A 14,066-nucleotide genomic window follows, 5' to 3' on the forward strand; every position below is an offset into this window, starting at 1 on the left:
CCTATCCATGCCAAACTTTGCACACACACTCATTGGCTGCCAAACCACAACCTCCACCCCTCATTTCTCACATGGCCCTCTTCTAGCACCAACCTGAGGCCGATTCTTGCAAAACACATTTTTGGACACTGCTCCTACAGATTTTGCCCTAAAGTCACGCAAAGTGGTACACAGTATCTCTAAAGTCATGTCAACAACATGGATCTGTGCCATTTCCCATAGTCCCTCCTGATTGGCTACCATTGCCTTCTAAAGTTTGTGTATGCGACCTGGTGGCCGCTTATCTCCCGATTAGGCAGTCTTATTGGTTACATGGTAGACACTTCAGATCACTGCCTCCCTGCCTGACCTGAATGTGTGGTTTGATAGACTCAGGCTGTGCCATAGGAAAGAAAGCCAGCTCATTATAATGGTCCTACAAAGTCAGAGAGTCTTTTTTAAGTAAGTCTTTGCCTTAATGATGCAACGGGCATATTTTTATATTTCGTTGGTCTCAGGCAGAAACCTTCCTGCTTTTTATTTAAAGTAGTAGTTCACACCCAATATGACTTTTTTTTCCTATTTATAACGCCATGGAGACTTGAGTCCAATAATATTTTGTTGTATTTGTTGCATTCCTATGACAAAAATTTGATTATAGTAAATTTACCCCCATTGATTCCGCCCCAACCGGAATCAATGGGGGTAAATTCATTGTAATGACGTTTTTGTCTTAGGAATGCGACAAAAAACTAAAAATAAGAACTCAAGTCTCCACGGCGTGAGTAATAAATAGGAAAAAGGTCATATTGGGGGTGAACTACTCCTTTAATGCACTATACTTTGTCGTACAAGAGTGTCAAGCTACAGTAGTGAAAATAGCAGATCTACAAGCTTCATGACAATGTATCGAGATGCATTGTAGCATCGCGATGTGACGCACTGTGAGCTTGTATGTCTGCTATTTTCATAAGTCAAACTGTCAAATATTAAGTCAGCAAGAGGCAAAATTGTTGCGAGGCGTTATGAGCATGTAGATCTGCTATTTTCACAATATTTATCTGTGGAACCGAGTCACATTAGTACCTACAATTCCAAGTGCTTGTCAGGGTGGGGGTCCCCAGTACCCCAGTTCAAATATGTTTTTTTTGGGGGTCATGGCCTAAAAAGGTTTTAGAAGCCCTGGTATAGAGCATTAACAAATTCATCCACCAGGGGCATTGACAACTCATTTTTATGACTTTCTATCTAGCCAAGCTTAACACCCAAGGGGCCAAACTCGTTCAGTAACAAGATAAGGCCACTGGAGGTCACTGTGCCAAAAGGAGTTGTCTCATTCAGGAACGAGACAAAGGGTTAACTGTGCAGCGTGCTGCTGCGCGCATGTTGTGTTCCCTGTGAAAGACCCTGGTCGTCCATACGTCATACCGTGGCTCGCAGAGAAGCAAAATTGGATGGTCTAGGCTGCATTGACTTCCATTCTAGGCTGAAACATAAAAACAGCTTTATCTATGAATAAGGTGCAAAGAACGCCATGGAAGCAGAGATCTGCCTGTTTTCACGGCGACACTTTACCGCGATGGTCGGCCCGGTTTGGATTTTAGTTTCGCAAGCGTTTGTAAACAAATGGATTATCCTCCTCAATCGTCAGTGGATACTCACGTGCACACGCACAAAGCTTCCGAGGCTCTTCAAAATTAAAGCGTAAGTGAACGACGGCAGCAGGACCAGCTAGAAATGTTAGAAACCTTGGCTTCCCATGTGTTAAAGAGAAGACGATAAAAAAAACGAATATAAAAAGCGAATATTCGACTTCGGTGAACAACGTTGAATAGTGACTTTAATATTCGAATATTCGAATATTTGGTGAATGCCCTATCAGGTTATGTAATAATTGTGACAGGCTTAGCGGGGTAGGGTGGTGTAAAGTACAAGCTCATCACCCAGGAGAAGGACATTATCAGTCCTCAGTTACAATCCTACACTAGACTCCTCCACACTGCCATAGTGTGCCCGTGCCGTTATACTTTTTTTATGTAGGTCAGTAGGTCTTACTGCTGTGTTTTTATTTTAGCTATCTAATCAGGGGACTGCTTCAGGCCTGTGTTAGCACACTGGATGAATGGAATATACGCTGATAGGATAGAAACCCAGGACAGCAGTAGTCTGTGTGTGACACAGTTAATCAAAGTAACTAATCGCGAAAGAAACCATGAAGGCGATTCTACAGAATGCCTTCTAATAAACCAGTAGTTCTCACACTCAAAAATATCTGTGAGCTTGTATATCTGCAATTTTTGAAAAGCCAACGCAAACATCTAAAATGACACAGATGCTTTCCTGGTTTTAATGGGTTAATTGACTAGTAAGACGCCTCAGGGCGACAGGGCGAGGTCGCGCCAATTCTTGGCCATCTGGCCAGTGATGTATATCGGACCAGTTGCACCAGACCCCTGCATGATAGTCAACAATGTGATGTCAGAACATGCCCACATATTACCAAAAATGGGCATTCCCAGATATGCGCTTAATATTGATGACATCGGGACAGGGATCTCCATATATGGGCATAAAATGGACAAGGACGTAATTAATTTGCAAGTGTGACTCGTGATGATATCAGCAATCTTCATATATGGGCATAAAAGGGACATCAAGCCGGAGCATGATGTCAAAGCGACAAACCCATAGAACCACAGACAAACCCATAGAACCACAGACAAACCCATATAACCACAGACAAACCCATATAACCACAGACAAACCCATAGACCCACAGACAAACCCATAGACCCACAGACAAACCCATAGAACCACAGACAAACCCATAGAACCACAGCGTGACAGACAGAGATGCCTACGGTCGCAATTATGGAAAAGTATCGCAAAATAAGAATAATAACAATACAAAGAATTGTGAACACATTTTAAAGAAAGACACAAAGAGCCAATCGCTATTCTGACCTACACATTTAGACCTCACATGGTTCATGTTCAACAGTACTTCCGTTCAAGTTCAGTGTGTAATATTATGTGTCCAGTCGTACAATCCTCTCGCCGGTTTGACCATGAGAGTTGAATACACATCATCCGTTTTCCCTTTCGAAGCGTATGTGTGCGTGCGTGCGTGCGTGCGTGCGTGCGTGCGTGCGTGTTGGAGGGGTTTCAACTGCGGGGTGAATTTACACCGAGGGGATCTACAGAACACAATATCAGCTATGTTATAGTATCTTGGCTTAGCTTGCAGTTTTGGCCCCGATAACTGAGCTGGCTCTGGTAGACGACCAGAGGAACCATTTATAGTCGCCACAAGCGGCTATATTTGGCCACCGGTAATAATGAATAAAAAAAGGTTTGCTATTGCAGTTTGTTCTCCTGGTTTGAAACCGAGGAGATGCAAATTGCCAACTTTGCATTATACGGAAATAAATGTGGTCTGTACGTGATGGTCATTGGTCAGTGCCTTCAACATATTCACTACAATGTGAACACACAGTGTAAGAACAGTCAGACATAGAATTCACAAAGTCAAAAGAGCTGCAGCTCAGCAATTTGATTGCATTCAAATGGGTTGTGGAAAGAGTCACTATACAGTAGATGCTCTAAAGCAGGGGTCTTCAACGTTTTCAGGCCAAGGACCCCTTAGTTGAGAGAGAGAGAGAGAGAGAGAGAGAGAGAGAGAGAGAGAGAGAGAGAGAGAGAGAGATGAAGCAGGGACCCCCACAACCTTTTCATAGATTCCATATAGTGTCATCGTTTGACAGCACAATCATCAGTGTATTTTGGATTCATGTAAATTTGTGTTTTTCAGATATTTAACCTTATAACCTTATTACCTTATAAACTTGATATTTTACTCTGTACTTAGTCTGTTCTTTTTCCCCTCTACACCAAACCTCTTTGCCGAAAATAGACGATCTACAACGCCTCAGATCTGCTATTTTTGGCTACAGTTCTCAGGATTGGATAAAAAGGATTGGAAGATTTCGACCCCCTGTAGTAACCCTGAGGACCCCCTCGGGGTCCCGGACCCCCTGTTGAAGACCACTGCTCTAAAGGTTAATTATCAAAAACAAATGTCTTACAATCCGATACAACGTACTGTATATATGAAGTCCATAGTTTCTCATGTTCAACCAAGATGCTGTGTCAAAGACACGTTTGACTTTGATTAGCTGGGTGCCTTGAAGCTTAAAAGTGCTTTTGTTGCACATGTATTGTCTGAACCAGGGCAGGAATTTCAGGGAGGCCATGAAGGCCATGGCCGTCGTTGCCCCACAGTTTGGCCTTGTGCCCCTCCAAAAAATGGCATGAACTGAGGCCACAGTGGCTTTAATGTCCCAGCTGACTGTACCACTTTCTCCTCTGTCTCTGTCTTGTCAATATGTGGACACCAGTGTCTTTTGGTGAGTCCCCATTTTTCTTTTATTTGTGCAGGGCTGAACATGGATCAGATCGTAAATACTCATTTATTTCACTGCAGTCTACATATTACATTTAAAATCCTCGACCCATTTGACCCATCCTTGACCCATTTCAATGTACCAAAATTGTGTTTTATTTGATGGCCTTCCTGCCCTGGCATTTGGCATTTGTGCCCTCAAACAAAGGACAACACCAAAGGCCAAGTGGCCTTGCCCCTAAAATGATGAAATTCCAGGCCTGGTCTGAACCTATTTGTTTGCTACTTACTGAAGCTCTGCTGTGCTTTATGTTGACTCTTTGAACCACTTCAGGGTGTCTTTGATTTGGTGCATCATCAATAGCAACAACACAAAGCTGAAAACATGCCATGTTCGGTTGATGGCTAAGTTGGGATGAGGGAGGTTGGTAATCAACAGGATTCTACGGTGTTTCAAACGACTCCTGGACGTTACCATTGTAGCAGATGAACCGGGCCCCGAATAAGAGGCAGTTATAAGTGTGACCATCCAGAAAGGTCCCTATTTTCACTACTAGAAGTCTATCCACAACTTTTCAACGTCCCATCATGCATTGCGCAGAAGGCGTGCAGCATTTCCGGGCGGTTGCATCTGCGACGCAACGTGAGCTTCTATGTCTGCTGTTAACCGGATGTGTCCCACAAATAATTCTACAGTAAATCGCTAAAATAGCAGATCTACAAGGTCACAATGTGTGAGCTTGTAGATGGGAGTGTTCACCTATTTTTTGCAGAACGTTCGCATATAATGGCATGAGCAGAACCAGGTACGCAAGGGTTTCGGGACAGGCGGCGAAAGAATTTCACGCTTGAATACTGCACTGTATCCATGCAAAAAAAAAGGGGAAGAGAAAAGGGCAACAGTCGGTGGACATTCCAATAGATCAGATCCGAAACATGGGTCTGAAAAATAAATGTAAACAGCAGCTTAGCACATGGCTTTTTTCCCTTATTTGTGGAGTCCAGAACTGTCACGGTATATTGTGCCTTGTGGAAACCTTCTCGATGACACATTATTTTTTCATAGCTCACCTTAGCAGTGCTTCTTGTAACTCACCCCATGCGCTCAGATCACCTAACCTGATAAGAAACACTTTGTCAGCACAGCGCATCAAATCTGCCTAGGCTTGCGTGTATGTACGCGTGTGTGCGTGTGCATGTGCGTGCGTGTGCGTGTGTGTGTGTGTGTGTGTGTGTGTGTGTAGACAGTGGCTGCCATGTGCTTATTCCTTCAAATCAATATTATTGTGAACTAAAGAAATAATAATCAGGAAGATTCCAAGATTCCAAATAACAGCTAGGTTGTGATGTCGAGTATATGCAGTCTCTCAGCTCATATGAATTATGAAGAATGTCAACCACTGACTGAAGGAAGAAACAGGTGTCTCCGTGGTGCAATGGATAGCGCATTGGACTTCTAGTCAAACACTTGAGATGTGATTCAAAGGTTGTGCGTTCGAGTCCAACTGGAGCACTTCGAGGCGGCAGTGGCTCAGGTGGTATATGGAACGTAATTGGTTCAATCCCCAGCTCCCTCTGGGTTAGCGTCTAAATGTCCTTGAGCAAGACACTGCACCCCTAACTGCTCCTGATGAGCAGGTTGGTGGTGTCTTGCATGATTTACCCCGCCATCGGTGTGTGACTGCGAGAGTGAATGGGTGAATGCAAAGCGCTTTGGATTAAGGCGCTATAGAAATGCACTAGCAATCAAAATAGAGAGAAGACAGACAAATTATTTCTCCCTTTTTCATTAAAATAATACCCCCAGTAGCTGAATGGATAGCTCATGAAACACATCATTGCAATCAATGTCCCTGGTTTGATTCCGGCTAGAGAACTGTGTTACATGTACTTCCCTTTTTGTGTCCTCAGCTTCTCCCTACTATCTATGATCCTATCAAACATATCTAACAACTTGATATTATCCTGTACAAATTGGCGATGCCACTTTGTTCAATATGCATGGCCACTACTAGTGACCACAAGTGCAGGTCTCCCAACATATATGTGGTTTACACAGTAGATCTGCCCCCTACACAGGCTACAAGAACAAATCACATTTTACCATTAAATCCCAATGAACTTCATTAACATTATGACTAATATGCCTCCTGTTTGTCTATGCTTTGCACACAACTTCCATTATTCATCTTGTTTCACAAAGCAACACTAGTCATGGCTGTCGGAAGTGGGAATGCGTAGCAACTCGTAAATAGAACACAGAAAACGCTTTGGACACAATGACCCAGGATTACATCTGCAAGACACGGACTAGGCTTGCTTCCACTTGCACTTGAAAAGCCACACAGTAGGCTGTTGGAGCCCTCAAAGACAATTCAGATCAAGTTGCAAACTCTGTTAGGTGCTATATATAGCTCACTGGCATATTGTGCACGTACACCGTACACAGACTACACACACACACACACACATGCATGCGCAGACACACACACGCACACACACACGCACGCACACACACACACACAGTCACACCTGGCTGATTGATTGATGGAAAGATTATATTACCACTAGCAGTGAATAGGCTGAAGTGCAGCATAATCACACCATATTCAACAGGCTGAGCTGGCTACAAGCCATGGAAATGGTTAGTCAAAGTCAACTGTGATCATCCACCCCTCTCTCTTTCTCTCTCACTCACTCACAAACATACATGCACAGGCACACTCACCAAGTATTTAGGCTTCAACTCGAGTCTTTATGAACATGTTAGCGTTGTTGTAATAACACATACTGTAAAGAGTTAAGCTGGTTTCTATATCCAATTGAACTGACAGGACAGTTAACAGCTTATATGTCACCATCAAAGTAAACCCCAGTGGTTCTTGTGCGGTTACCCCCCGGGGTCCTTGGGTTGAGGGGGTTCGATCTAAAAACTCGCAACGCATCGCAGATTCGTGAGCTTGTAGATCAGCTAATTTTGAACAGTTTTGCCTATGACATGCCCAAAACAGGGACAACAGGTTGGAAGTGGTTTAATTTCACTCTAATTTCCAAAAAGAGAATGTACTGTATAAGAATTACTAAACAGACCAGCCCCTGCCACCTACAGTCTAGAAGACAGTTGTAAATTCTGTACCAAATCTGATACAATTAATTAAGACCTTCCCTTATGTTCCCAAACTTTTTAGCTTGTGACCCAAAAAAGAAATTAGATGTTTGCCCGGGACCCAAACTAGTGGAAATAGCAGATCTACAAGTAAGCTTGTAGAATGGCTATTTTCACTACTTCTAAAAACATTTGTTTTCTAATTTATGGAATATCTTCATCTTTTTCTGTAGCCTATTTATTAATGACATTTCTCATTTCAATCATTGCAACAAAAAAAAATATTCGTGAAAATCTTAGCTTTTAGGGGATTTTTGAAATAATAATTAAAATATGTAGGAAACAAAAAAAATAAATAAGGGACGCACAAAAATGGATCCCTGACCCACAAATGTGTCCCGACCCAGTGTTTGGAAAACAGTGCCTTATGGTGGTTGTCTTTGGAAACAAATCTTCTCAATGTCTTTTGGGGGGAGGTGTGCTTGACATTAAATGTGTGATAACCTCTGCTTTATATTAGCAAAACCCCCCCACTGAACTGAAGGAAGCTTGCTGAGCTCCGTCTGTCACCTTCAGCTAGCAGTGACAGTGTGACAGCCACAGCCAGGCTAGTGGAGAACTTAAACAACATCTGGTGACAAACATGGCAGTATGGCAGGAAGGACTCTTCTTGTGCGTTTGTTTTTGTCAGCGTCAAGTTGACATTAAAGAGTCTTTGACGTGCGGGGATGTCTGTCAACCCGTCTGCTGTGCTGACTGGAGTGCAGCTGCGCCAGACGGACACAGACAGCTCCCATGGAGCTAACTACTTTAGCATCATGCTAATTCACGTTACTGTAAAGCTGACGTTGCCGACGTTACAGCGAAATTGGTGACCTATCAAATACGGCCCCTTGTCGCCAATTATTTCCCCCTATTGCTGTGCAGCCGAGCGAGAAGTTAGGTAAAGAAATAAAGAAAGAAGTAAAGAAATCTTGGATTGTTATCTAAACTATTTAAGGTCCTCCTTGCATCAACAGGAAAACTCCCCTATTTTCATGTAAAAGGCAGTAATGCATTAAGTCGTTTGTACCTCGACAAAACTGGTCATGTCACCTCACCATTATCTGTTAAATACATACCATAACAAACACCAAAAATAATTCGCGCAGACCAGCAACACCTCAAATACACAGGGGGAGAGGAGTCAGAGGACTCTCGCTCAACAGTGACCCCTGGAGTCACGCAATTCAACAGCCCACCGATGCCGACGCAACACCCCTAGCCACCACAACATCTGCAAGCAGCCCTGAACCCAACGCAATGCTATAGCTAACGGGATCCGCTGGAACTTTGTTACAATGTAACAGCGAGACCCCCCGCCCCGCACACACTCACACACTCCAGTGAACACAAAGTTACCACTCTCCAACCCCAATAACACAAAAATAAGAAGTGGATTTTAGAACGGCGGCGGTGTGTGTGTCTCACTGTACCCCGTCATGTCGCTGCTGCCTGGCGGCTGAGATGTCAGCGGAGGGCCGGTGATGACTGGAGGAGGAGGAGGAGGACTGACGGCCGGCCAGTCGTACATTCATTCCCCGAAGTGGCCGCTGTCTCCGCCCGCCCGCTCGCTGCCTGCCTAGTGTCGCCACCTCCGGGAGCGCGGCTACCGCAAGGCAAGCACCAGAGCGTCCCGCTGCCTGGTCCTAGTAGTCTAAAGGATAGGAGCGACTCCCCCGCCGGTAGGTGTAGTAAGAGGGAAGGTTAGGTTAAGGTAGGTTTGACTGGGTAGTGGGTAGAGCTGTTTATCCCCCCACAATAAATAACAAAACACAACAAAACGACCCCGACGGCGTCTCTGTCTCTCTCTCTTCTCTCTGTCTCTCTCTCTCCTGGATTGGAAGTTTTTTTTTTTTTTTTTTTTTTTTTCTTGCTCAAGAAGACGGAGGAGGACGCGTCACCTTGCAGCGGTTCATGACTTCAGCTCCACCACTGTTATGTGTGTGTGAGACAGACAGACAGACAGACAGGGCAGGACGCTGGCTGCCGTTTCACACACAGAAGAAAGTGCATGATACTGTAGATCTGCAGAACACACACACACACACACACACACACACACACAGTCAGAGGCAATTATACTGGTGTGGCCGCGCAGGCATCCATCCGTATGTCATTGTAATGATAATCGCCACAGGGGTCCATATTGAGACTGACAATGAGGGTAATATTAGCCTGTTGTAAAAAAAGAAAGAAAAAAAATCCTCTGTTCGTTTAAATCTGACTCTGAGAATAATACAAGGGGAATCTTTCGTGTCCATTTTGGTTCCATTTTGTATATTATTATTCTCAGAGTTACAGATGGATAAATAATTTTAAGATAGGATTCAAATTTGACCGCGACAGGGCGACATTGTAGGTTGATACTGACATTGTCCAATATTATTATGTGATTTTGATTATGACAATATGTCAACAGTTTAATTGTAGGCCTATGTTCTGTTCTGGATGCAACTGTTTTAAGTGTTTTTTGGGTGTGGAGGATGGTGACACGCAGACATGTTAGTTATTAATATTAGATATGAATATTAGCAGATTTTGCCCTCAAACTCAACCAATCAATCAATCAATAATCAGTCAGTCACTAGTAGCCTACTTCATAATCTCATTGGTCAGCTGCAGTTTCCTGTTCTCACATGATCACATCACATCTTCATACAAAACAGAAATATTTTGGAATCCTCGAGGCTCGCCGTTTAAAATGAGCTGAAATGAGATTATCTTCTTAAACCCAATGTATGCTTCGTCGCACGACGGTGTTGCGCTTCAGAAATAATAGCAGACCTATAACTACAAGCTTTGTGAGCTTGAAGATCTGCTGTATAACTTTCTCGCTGATATTTCAGGAGAGGCCTCCCCCTGGTGGTAATCTAGGGCAAGCGTCCACAAAATACCCCCAGGTGAACGATGCAACGTGTGTGTGTGTGTGTGTGTGTGTGTGTGTGTGTGTGTGTGTGTGTGTGTGTGTGTGTGTGTGTGTGTGTGTGTGTGTGCGTGTGCGTGCCTGTGTGCGTGCGTGCGTGCGTGTGTGTCGTGCACGCAACATATTGTATTTGGTAATGGTAGGCTGCTCACTCAACTTCTAGTCTGGAAAAATAAAAATAATTAGTGTGTGTGTGTGTGTGTGCGCGCGCGTGTGTGTGTGTTTGTGTGCGTGGACTCCTAATCATCAGTCCCAGTGGGGGGATGCTGGTGATGAGTGTAGGAGTTGAGATTAATGCGAGCTTTGGGGTGAGTTCTGTATGCATTTATTTTTAAATTATGTATTAATTTGAATACAGCATGCACTGAAGACTGCCATGTCCTTGAGTCTTCTGATGCATTCACTGTCTATTTATTACATCTCAGTCTGTCATTATTTATGTATGTGTTAACGGAGGTGATCCGAACCTCCCCACCCAGCTTCGAACCCGGGTCTCCCACACCAAAGTCCAATATCTTAACCACTAGACCAAAGAGATGTCTCTTTGGTCTGGGGGAGATACTAGACTTTTGAGGCTTCAAGGCTGGGGCTGCGACTCTCTCCGTCACACTCACCCCCCTTTGACCTCCTTCTACAGGGAAGCCCGAATCCGGGTCACGGCACCAATGTAACAGAGGTGATCCGAACCTCCCCACCCGTCTTCGAACCAAGGTCTCCCACGTGAAAGTCCAATATCTTAACCACTAGACCAAAGAGACATCTCTTTGGTCTGGGGGAGATACTAGACTTTTGAGGCTTCAAGGCTGGGGCTGCGACTCTCTCTCCGACTGTGCTCCGTCATGCTCTGGGATCAATTCACCTTTTATTTGCCGAGCTGCATATCCGGTACCACTTAAAACCCCTATAATTTGTAAAAGGTACTTATAATACAGTATACATACTTGATACGTACTTTTGGAGCTGTGTGCAGCTCCCTATACGTGGCTGTGTGGGTCTGTGTGTGTCAAGAATTGGCGCGACCTCGCCCTTTAGGGCGAGGTCGCATGTCACCCTGAGGTCGCATTCCACCCTCATGTGTCCCGTAGGATTACATGCAATGATGACAATCACCACCCTCCCCGCCAAGCTTCCCTCCCCCGAACACGGACCAATTGGGTTCTTATATACCAGGGGTCTTCAACGTTGTCAGGCCAAGGACCCCTTAGTTGAGAGAGAGATGAAGCAGGGACCCCCACAACCTTTTCAGATTCCATATAGTTTCATTGTTTGACAGCACAATCATCAGTGTATTTTGGATTCATCTAAATTCATCATCATTAAACCGTCATTACCTAATAAACTTTCATAAACCTTTCACTCTATACTTAGCCTGCTCTTTTTCCCCTCTACACCAAACCTCTTTGCCAAAAATAGCCGATCTACAAGCTCACAGCGACTCGCTCTAGGCGTTGTGAGCTTGCAGATCTGCTATTTTTGCTATTTTCAGAATATGGACACTAGGGTTCAAGTTGTTAATATAAAAAGGATTGGAAGATTTGGAGGACCCCCCCTGTAGTAACTCTGAGGACCCCTAGGGGTCCCGGACCCCCTGATATAGATGCTCGCCAAAGCCGAATGCACCACGGTGGATTTGAACCCACGACAGGGACTTTACCACTGCGCCACCCAAATGCCTTGCTATTTATTTTATCATTTTATAAAAATCAATTGACTGTTGCACCCCTAGTGTGGTCTATTAAATATTTACACTCTTATTTCTGTAGCAGAGAAAGAAGCCAGAGCAGAGTGGGTGTAGTCAGTCTGTTTGTTGGCAGCTGAGGTCGTCTGTTGCATATTGAGACTGACTGTTGGTGCAGAAACTTTGTATCTCCATTTTTCAATCCATTATGTTTTTTTCTTTGTTTTGTTTTTTTGTAATTTAATGGCTTACTTTGTCATACCACAATGTCACTCAAAAGTAGCAAAAATAGTAGATCTACAAGCCCACACAACTTTGCGATGCAATGTGTGGTGAGCAAAGAGAAGTACCGTATTAAAGGAGTAGTTCACCCCCCAAAAAGATTTTTTTTCTATTGATTAGTCATGCCATGGAGACTTCAATAATATTTCAATAATATTTTTTTGTATTCGTCGTACTCCTAAAACAAAAAAAATATTATAGTAAATTTACCTCCATTGATTCTCACCCAAATGCATTTGGGTCCCCATTCAGAATCAATGGGGGTAAATTTACTATAATATTTTTTTGTCTTAGGAATGCGACAAATACAAAAACATATTATTGAACTCAAGTCTCCATGGCTTGACTAATCAATAGAAAAGAAGTAATTTTGGCAATTTATTTCGACCATTTCCTGAAAAGTAACAGTTTTGAACATACAAGGTTTCCACCAGACTGCTACAATATTACCTTCCTACTATGTTCGAGAAAGCGGATGCAAGGAGTTGGCTATTGGCATGTTGTGTTGTCCAAAAAACTTGTCTGCCAATGCAATGGCAGAATATCATTATGATTCCAAGAAAGAAAGGGGGAAAAAAACTCTTTTCTGCTAATGAAGTCTCTCTTTTTCTTTCTGTCATTATGCACACTTGGGGTACCGCTGTTCCACCAAATAGTCCAGCCCAAAGATGCTTGCATGACAATGAGGTGAGAGAGTGAACCTACACGAGGACCACCACATCATTGCATTAGTATGTTGAAGAAGTCGTCAATGCCATTCCAGACAGAGATATCTGTCCCCCTGGGTCTATTATTCTCCTCATGCTATTCACCAGAGCAGAGGAATGAGCGCAATTAGGTGAGGAAATGAGAGGGTGAGGGATAGATTCTGGTGTTTGGAGAGAAAAGCGAATGAAATGATGCTGGAGGAAGGTCAAGAGAGAACGGAAGAAAGGAACAGTAGGAACCGAGAGAGAGAGAGAGAGAAAGAGAGAGAGAGAGAGAAAGAGATGGAGAGGGGACGAGAAAGTGAAAATTTTGTTGTCATGGCAACTGGCATGGATCTGAAGACCAAAACAAGAATGTAAATTGGTTTTCCCTCCGGGAGTGTGATGGAGCAGCGAGGAAGAAACAAATGCAGGAGAATTTGTTTAAGGGTGGAACCTCTGTATCGTTATGCGGAAATAAGCTCATTTGAATCAAGTGTAGTTCAGTGTAAAGGAGTATATAGGATGAGCAAATCTCTCTCTCTCTCTCTCTCTCTCTCTCTCTCTCTCTCTCTCGTGTGTGTCTGCGTGCGTGCGTGCGTGCGTGCGTGTGAGTGTGTGTGTGCAAATCCGTGCACCCTTGGGTGCCCAATTTATGAATGAGGAATATGGAGCATGGACACATTGGGCAATTTGGGTGTATAATCTCATTAGTCTTTTAAAGTGACTTTTGAGACTAATTAAGAATTCTGCCAGTGTGGATGTGGATTTCTCTGTCACAGAATGAAATATGATTTGCTGGTAATTATGTAGTCTTTTTTTTTTCTCCCCCCGGCTGATTAGCTGGATTATGTTTTCATTAGTGATAGCCCATCGGTGAGTACACACAGGTGTCAAATTGTCAATTCACTGTTTTTCAACATCCAGTTCAGGGACCACGAAGGAACAAATTTGCACACTCTCCGAGT

The 14,066-nt window shown here is 43.7% G+C and overlaps 1 protein-coding gene across 3 annotated transcripts in view; it reads right to left on the reverse strand.

The window, feature by feature from the left end:
• Window positions 1–10,220, reverse strand: part of bcl9l (bcl9 like) — a 127,183-nt gene extending 116,963 nt beyond the window's left edge. For all 3 annotated transcript variants that reach the window (XM_080730994.1, XM_080730993.1, XM_080730992.1), the window contains exons 1-2: window positions 10,126–10,220; window positions 8,963–9,554 (exon numbers count right to left, since the gene is read on the reverse strand). The gene's annotated coding sequence lies outside the window, so the exon portion shown is untranslated. The remainder of the gene's footprint in view (window positions 1–8,962; window positions 9,555–10,125) is intronic.
• Window positions 10,221–14,066: the final 3,846 nt, after the last annotated feature.

This window comes from Nannobrachium achirus (assembly GCF_963921795.1).
Source record: "Nannobrachium achirus genome assembly, chromosome: 8".
In the NCBI taxonomy this organism is placed as follows: domain Eukaryota; kingdom Metazoa; phylum Chordata; class Actinopteri; order Myctophiformes; family Myctophidae; genus Nannobrachium; species Nannobrachium achirus.